This window comes from Galendromus occidentalis, unplaced genomic scaffold (assembly GCF_000255335.2).
Source record: "Galendromus occidentalis unplaced genomic scaffold, Mocc_1.1 scf7180000077470, whole genome shotgun sequence".
In the NCBI taxonomy this organism is placed as follows: Eukaryota; Metazoa; Arthropoda; class Arachnida; order Mesostigmata; family Phytoseiidae; genus Galendromus; species Galendromus occidentalis.
This window is the reverse complement of record NW_003805458.1, coordinates 678177-686008: the sequence shown is the minus strand read 5'-3', so window position 1 is coordinate 686008 and position 7832 is coordinate 678177.

The window sequence follows — 7832 nt, the reverse complement described above, 5'->3', positions numbered from 1 at the left end:
GTAAACCGTAAACTAAAAATAGATTCCTCTTTAAAAGGACCGCGCAACTCCTTCCCGTCGGAGGGAGGCGATATCTACGCAAGACCGAATTCGCCTCCCGACTACACGCAACCATCAGCAAGAAGGCAGGTACAGCTGTCTGGGGAGCAATGGCAACGTTAGCCTTGAGTTCACCGGCAACGTGAACTGGCAGTCGAGCTCATGGTGCCGCTACTCTGTTACAATGTTTAAGTGGAGTACTTAGGAAGACAAACGTCCCTTTCAAGAGCGACTAAATGTGTCGACGATGTGACTGACTGAGTGTCACGTTGCTCCGTTAGTCAGAAAGTCCCATCATCGCGACATCAAAGCCGCTCGAACACCATTCCTGCATCCCATTAGGAACCAATCTACAAGGATGAGATTCAAACAATGAACGGTTCCAGTTTCCAGAGAAAGTTCGGTCCATCATCATGAGTTGGCTGACGGGATGAGCGGGCGCGGGCGCCTAAGCTTGAATTCTTTCTATTGGACCACATAGGAACGGGAGCGGCTAACGTCGCATGCTCCAAGACTCATCTGTCCAAGGGACGAACCGGTGATCTGCCATAATCACTGCTTTTCTAGCGCCTCGTGCCGGATTCGGTAAATGTGTTCACAACATCAGAACAGCAGGCGATAGGTGGCCCACAATCTTCTCAGAGATTCTTCCTCCCCGCCCGTCGTCCCCAAGTTCAGGCCATGCCTTCCGAACAAAAGCATACAAAATACTAAAGCTCAGTTCTCATCGTGCCTTCCAGCGGAAAAAGCATTGGCGTCGTCCGACGCCTCCGCACCCCTCCGTCTCTCCCTCTCTCCGTTTTTTTCTTTTTACTCCTCGGGGAAAGTTAAGATTGACGGAATTCATAAAGCCGGGAGCGGAGTCTTTCTCCTTGGTGACTCGTTTTTCTCCTCCTTGGTTTCAACGGCTGCAGCGGCTGGTCGGCTCCGAGAGTTTCGGAGTTGTCACCAAGCGTCGGAAAATCGTTATGATATGAATTTTAATATCATCGTCTTTTCTTCTCACGCTCCGTCTCTGTTCTCCTCCGCGGAATCCCTTCCTTCGTCTTTTCCTCCCGTCCGCTACGTCGACTCACACGTACGAGCGTAATGAAGAGTGACTGCAATCCCCAGAGTCAACCTACAGACTGACGTCGCGTCGCTCAAAGCTTATCGCCGCCGAATTCCTCTCACTCCTCTCCGCTGCTCGGATTCTCCCATCTACATAGTCCGTCAACCCCCCCCCCCGCCTTTTCCCTTCGTGTTTGTACTCTTTGCTATCTTTCCAAATACCGCGAGAACTACCGACCACGACTTTTACCATTATTCCACGCTCAACTTTCATTTCTCATTCCCGAGCATTCCGGCGATCTCCTTCGCGTAACATGATCCTGGACTCGTTCCCTTCAGTCTCATTCCTTCCGCTCGTCTCCTCAAATTGCAATACCCCTGGTGAATTCTCTTCCCCTCCCCCCACGCCCTTCTTTTCCGTCGACTAAATTGCGTGGGTCACCCATGCCTTTTCTAGATTGTTGAGAACCACGGCAGTCAAATAACTCCGGAGACGAATGGGACCCCAGACGTCGGAGATGAAACTCTCTGCTTGCCCGCGCGCCATGCGTCAGCTCTGAAAAGAAATGATATAAATCCCGCTGGTCACTTTACTGACATTGTTGGGGCCTAGACGCGAGTTCGCAGCCAAATATCACCAGGGGAATCCGTCGCTTCCTTCAGTCGAAATATTTGTCTCGATTCGAGGGATGGATTTCAGTAGTTCATATTCTATCGAAATGAGTTACGCCAAGCAGGGAATGCTTCGATACGGAGATCCGCGATCAGAATTCCGGTGTTCGAGACTCACTCCGCGAAGATATTCGAGGTATGTCAACCCGCTCGAAGTTCGCTCGCCTCGTATTCGCAAAAGTCGTCTGAAATATTTCCGAGTGATTGCATTCGCCTTCGCGGCGCGTTCCTCGAACCTCTGGGTCCGAGAGCCGAACGTAGCTGACTTTCAGAGCGGATCCCTTGATTTGAGTTCTCGGATGCATCACCTGTCAAATCCTCGCGAATCTTCACAGACATTTCCATCACGATAGCCGCAGGAAGAGAGAACTCGGGAAAAGTTTTCCGAGTCGAACTATTTCCCTAGCTGCTTCGACGCCGGACGGGAACTCACTCAATGCATTGATGACCGCTTTGAAGGATAATCCTGTGGTCGCTTGAGGATCACCAACCGACTCGCGTTCTGAGAACAGGTTATTTTCGAAACTCCAAAGATGCAGTAGGAGAAAATCCAGACCCTTGTTTGCGGTCCCTGGGAAGCGGTGCATTTTAGTCGGCCGAGCAGTCAGACCAAGCGTCTCTAAATCGGCCAAGACACGCTACTTCGACACTCGGGTAGATGATGGACAGCGAGGTGAGAACTCCGCGAAAAAATTCCCCGAAAAAAGCTTTCGTTGGGGTTGCCTGCCCCACGATTGTGAAGAGCTACCAGTGCAGGTTCTGCTGGAGAGCGCGAGAAATCAGGTGATCCCGGTCGGTAGAATTAACTGAATAGATCGAGAACTTAGGCAACAGGTACATACGATTCGGGATTGAAGGGAATGCAGGACCGACCTGAGAGGCTCCCTGTCCCGTCTTGCTGTGGTAGCTTTGAGGAAAATTGTCAGGATCAGAAAAAGGAGCACGTCTTGAAATGTACTCGACGGACGAGGAGGGAGGTCCGTCTGGGCTGAAAGATGATGATGACTAGCCGAACCCTCCTGGACCTCGACGACTACCGTTCTTCCATACAACGAGGACAAATGTGCCCGAAAGCCTGGCAGAGACAAAAGTAAACGCTGACAAACACCGAGAATTCTCCCGTTCGCCCTCTACCCGCGAGTCTGACAGTTCCCGACAATCAGGTGACCTTCTCTCTTTAACTAGACCGCCGAATTCTTGCGTGCAGTCGTGGAAAAAACAGAAGGGAGACAGAAAAATGGATCGGAGCGACAGAACAAGGGACAGACAGAGTCATGGGACGACCAGAGATAAGGAACGTGGTGAGCTCGAGGGACCCGGCGAACAGGAAGAGGTCGCCAGCGGGGCCTATCTGAAATGTTTGGCCGCCGCCGAAGTGGGGAACGGAAAACCAGAAACGAGAGAACAGAGGGAACAATACAGCAATGATGGTGTGCGCAGCGGGAACCAGAAGAGAGGGAACTCTTGTAGAGAGTCGGTATGGGATGGGCCGGAAAGAGCTCTCGATCACTAGACGGGAGGAATGAAGGTGAACCGGAGACAGTGGTGCAAGGGGGAAGAAGTCTCGGGGGAAAGGTTCTGCCTGTACTAGCCGTAAAAAAGCGAATCTGCTCTTGTCATGGGCGAGGGAAATCGAAGAGAGATTGAAGTCCCACTGTTAGACTAGCTGAGCGTGGAAGTGAATGATGAAAAGGAAGCCAGACGGACGGCGGAACGATGCATGGGCAGCTACAATGAGAGATTCAAGAGCCGCAGGTCCCGTGCTCGATCGGCCTGGCTCCTTCCCCCCCATCCTTCGATCCGGCTCAAATTCCCACGCTCAGTCGATCGGAAGGCTGCTCACTCGAATTAAGCACTCGGTCCAGCTCTGTCTCCAGATCGTCGACGTCGACCGCTGGTCGGTCACTGGCTGAACAATAATTCCTCCACTCTCGTCGTTTTTGCACCCAGTGCCGTTTCTGGGGACTCCGTCTTCTCCACTCGCTGTATTTGTCTGTCCTCTTCTCCAGTCGGCCGTCTCGCCGCTGTACGTTGTGCCGGCCGCTGAGACACTCGGTCTATTCTCCTTTCGGTCTGGTTCCTCTTTGCTTGAAGTCGTCGTCGTCGTCGTCCGATCCCGCTGACTGCAGGAGGCACAATGAAAAATCGAGCGATATCGTTATCATCATCGGCGGCGGCGGCGGCGGCATCGTAGCCGAGTTTCTTTCTCCTCGTCGGAGCAGACCGCGAAACCTTCACCATCGTCGAATACATCGATGTCTCTGTGCTCTTCTCTTCCGGAGCAGCATCAGATGGCAAGGCCAGAGGGCGAAACTCTCACAACAACGCAAATGGCAGATGCACTTGCACGCAGAAAAAATGAACCCACATTGCGGCCGGCCGACCGACCGGCTAGTCGACTGGCTGACTCGCCTGCGCGGTCGCTCGCTCGACCGCCCGACCCCCAAACGAAAAACCGGCAGTGTGCGCGCGCGAGCGACCTTTTTCCCTCCGACCATGTGCCGACAGGCCGGTCTTGTGGACACATCCTTTTTCCAGCGTGGCTGCGGGAGCGGCACAAGGGACCGCATGCTCGAGCAAAGCGCAGCGATACCGGGCCCGGGACCGAAAATGAGGGAACGGGTCGGCGCGGGTGTCTGGTTTTTCGTTCGAGGGGAACTTTGCTTACAGACACCTTTGAATGGCGCATCGATATAGCGCACAATCCTTCCCCGACGTAAGGAATGACACGAGTCGGCAGTCGATATCCCAGACCATTAGGTACTCCTCTTGTGGCGAACATCGTCAACAGAGACAAATGGAAGAGTTTGAAGAAGAATCAGATAAAGGCAAATATGAATAAGCCATTCTTGAACTTCGGCCAAACAGAAGACGGAAAAAGACCGTGAGACATCATGATAAAATACGAAACGGCATCGCCAAGCGTGAGGAGGACCCATTTGATCGAATTCGCTCGGAGCACTATGAGCGAGATTGACGCAGCGTCAGCGGAGGAAGTTGAATTTGAGCGAAATGAAATGTTCCGAGTAAACTTCTGGACAGACCGTGGGCTGATTGCGCTTTACCTCCATCTTCATTTCACTCTCTCCCTTAAGGTTGAGGTCTAGGCTTTATGTCTGCGTCTCCTCGGAACTGTCTTTTTCTCCATTCTCTCTCCTCGTCACTGTTTTCGTCCTGAAAAACTCGTAGCGAGGAAAATGTCTTTTTCTCCCCACGGTAACGACGTCGACGACAACGTTGACGACATCGGTGCTTGCCGTAGCAACGGCCGAGCAAGAATACGGGAGAAATACAACTCAGGAGGGAGGAAGAAAGAGACGAAGACTAAACCCGCGTCGCACAATGAAACGAATAAAAATCTAGCCTTAATGCTTGCTTGACTGTCGCGCTTACCAGTGCCTTCCTCATTCCATCCCCGTTCGGCGAGTCTTGTTCTCCGTCACAAACATTTACGGGACGTGCCGTCATCCGAGCACGCCCACCTCCAAAAACACCTAGTTCAAGATCTGGGTAAACACGAGCAAGCTCGAGCCGAAATGAGATGGACCGGATGTGGAGCGAAGTAAAACTTTAGAAACCTATGCGATAATGGGTGATGGTGACCAACTTCGGCTCGATTGTCTTTGCCTACGATCAGTCCACCCCGACAGGGAGTACTCAACGATCAGCTGCTCGATGGAACAGAGATCTCCATCGGAAGGGTCGGGCGGAAATGCCCGCGGAGAAAATGGAACGCCGCGCCGTCGCGGAGCTGTGTTTGCGCGGGCGTAGCGCACGGCGTTCGATTTGCGCGGCACGTATTCCGATCGCGAACTCGATCCGTCCAACAGTAGGAACGGATCCGAAGGTGTGGAAAGCTCGACAAGGACGGAGGCGGAGGAATTGGATAAGGGAACAAGCGAACGATACACGACGACAACGACAACAGCGGGGCACGGTTTGTTATCTGTGAACGAACACACGAGCTTTCACCTCAGGCATGTATACGATTTTTCTCGGATCCCTTCTCAATTTGAAAAACAGATCCGGAATGCTCGTAGCTCGTTTGTCGATGTTCCGTACCGGGACTGGCTTGACCATCCCGGGAGCGGGTTCGTGACACATCGGGAGCCTCGAGGGCATTAGGCGCGAAATACCGGAATTCCCAGTCATGCCGTGGAGTTCATCCCTCCTCATCGCACCCGAACGGCTTCGGATCCATGAGTTCTCAGGGGTAGGGAATGCGAGCGAATCAGAGGTTCATTATCCAAACCCGTTCGATGGGAACACAGCTCCTGACAGAACATAGTTCCCGCTGTACTGGAGAAGCGGCGGACACAAAGGAGAATCGGAAGAGTGGAAGTGGGGCCGGACACACGGAGCTGAACAGCGCCGATAATGTAGGATCTGACCGTGTGCCTGTTGCTCATTTTGGCCCGTTTATTGGATTGCCGTGTGTTAATGCATCGTCGGGACGTTGTCGGATGCCTTCCCCAAGAGGGCTGTCTGTCAGTGGACAATTTACCGAGCTCGTCGTAACAACACACATACCCACGTACGCAGTCGGTCCCTCTCGTTCACAAGCGGGATGGGTACCGTTTCTCGATCGCGAACTGATTGTAGAGACTTCGGAGCAGAAGCATCCGGTACAGCGAGACATGTCTGGCCAGAAATTCGAGCCTTAGCGTGGGCAGTGGAAAAAGTGTAAAAGCCAGGGCTACTTCGGCGTCGAGATGCAATGGCCATGTTTCCAGAAAAAAAACACACGAAAGTTGCATTTCGCAAGCCAGAACCCATGAGGGCGACCCGGAACTCTACTTAAGGAAGAGCTTGAGACGTGGTCGAATCTCGAGGGAGAATAGCTATTATTGCGAAAGGGGCACTGAGAGGACCGCCCGAGCACAAGGGACTGACAAATTCCTCTGTACGATCCTCGACAGTCTTTTACCAACCGTCTCCAGTGACTTCATCTCCCGCAGTCCGAAAAAACAGCCGGACGAGTAGTCTCGAGTAAAGTCTCGCGTCGTTTCGAACGTTCAACCTCACTCGTCCCGGGGATACGTTGTTGATTCCACAATATGACTACGTAGAGGACATACGGGAGACGGCTATGAGAGACAGCAGCCTTCAGTGAGAACGGGTTACATTGAGCAACTCGGTAGATGCCAGTGAATGAGATTTATGGCGAGCGGCGAACTCCTATGGCGTGTTGTAAAAGTTCGTGGACGGTCGCAAGCGGGCGCTTGATTCCTAGACGGGAGTACGTCTGAAGGGAGGCGGTGGCGGCGGCAACGACGACGACGAGTTGATTACGAAGACGGCGAGTAGGGAACAACGGCCTCGATGGAATCTGATGCTCGTATACGTCTCTCTCTCTCCGTCTCCCCCCATTCTCTCTTCCTTCGTCAACCCCGAAAGTGTGAATTTCTTGCTTTGTTCATCCTCTGGTTTCGTCCCCCAGCAGACTTGGTCTGACTCCTCGTCCGTGAAATCTTCATGCAGCGGATCTTTCGAGTGGCTTATTATTCATTCTCATTTTACAGGCTCCTCCGCCGGTGAAATTCCAGAAATTTCCCGGCAGTCTCCGGAGCGATGCGCCTCCGAATCCGAAGAAATGCGGTGTGGCGATCTGACATCTTTGTGGGGAAGTTCACTCACGTTAGCTGAGAGACCGAAGCAGCGAGCTTCGCGACGTCAAGATCGGAATAACGGCACCCGGGAACCCGGACGACCAGATTCGGGGTCTCGGTCAGATTTTCCTTCTGCTCTTGATTTAGCAGAAACAGATGTCACTTTCCCAAGCTTTAGCCGAGCTCGATTCTTCGCGCGAGCCTCTTTATTTATTCGTCTTGCTTACGTTCCGTCCAAGCAGACCCGTTCCAAATCCTGATCCCCGGTCGTCTTTGTTTTCCTTGGCGTATCGCCGGGAGCGACTCAATTTTCGTTCTTCCCGAAGAGAAGATATGCTGAAGCGTCCATCGCCGCCGATCCGCCGCCCCGTCTTCTGTCCGATATTTGGGCTCTCGAAGCTGTTAGTCGGTCTGCATTCAAACGTTAATGCTGAGCGGACCGTGAGGGATCGATACTTTCCC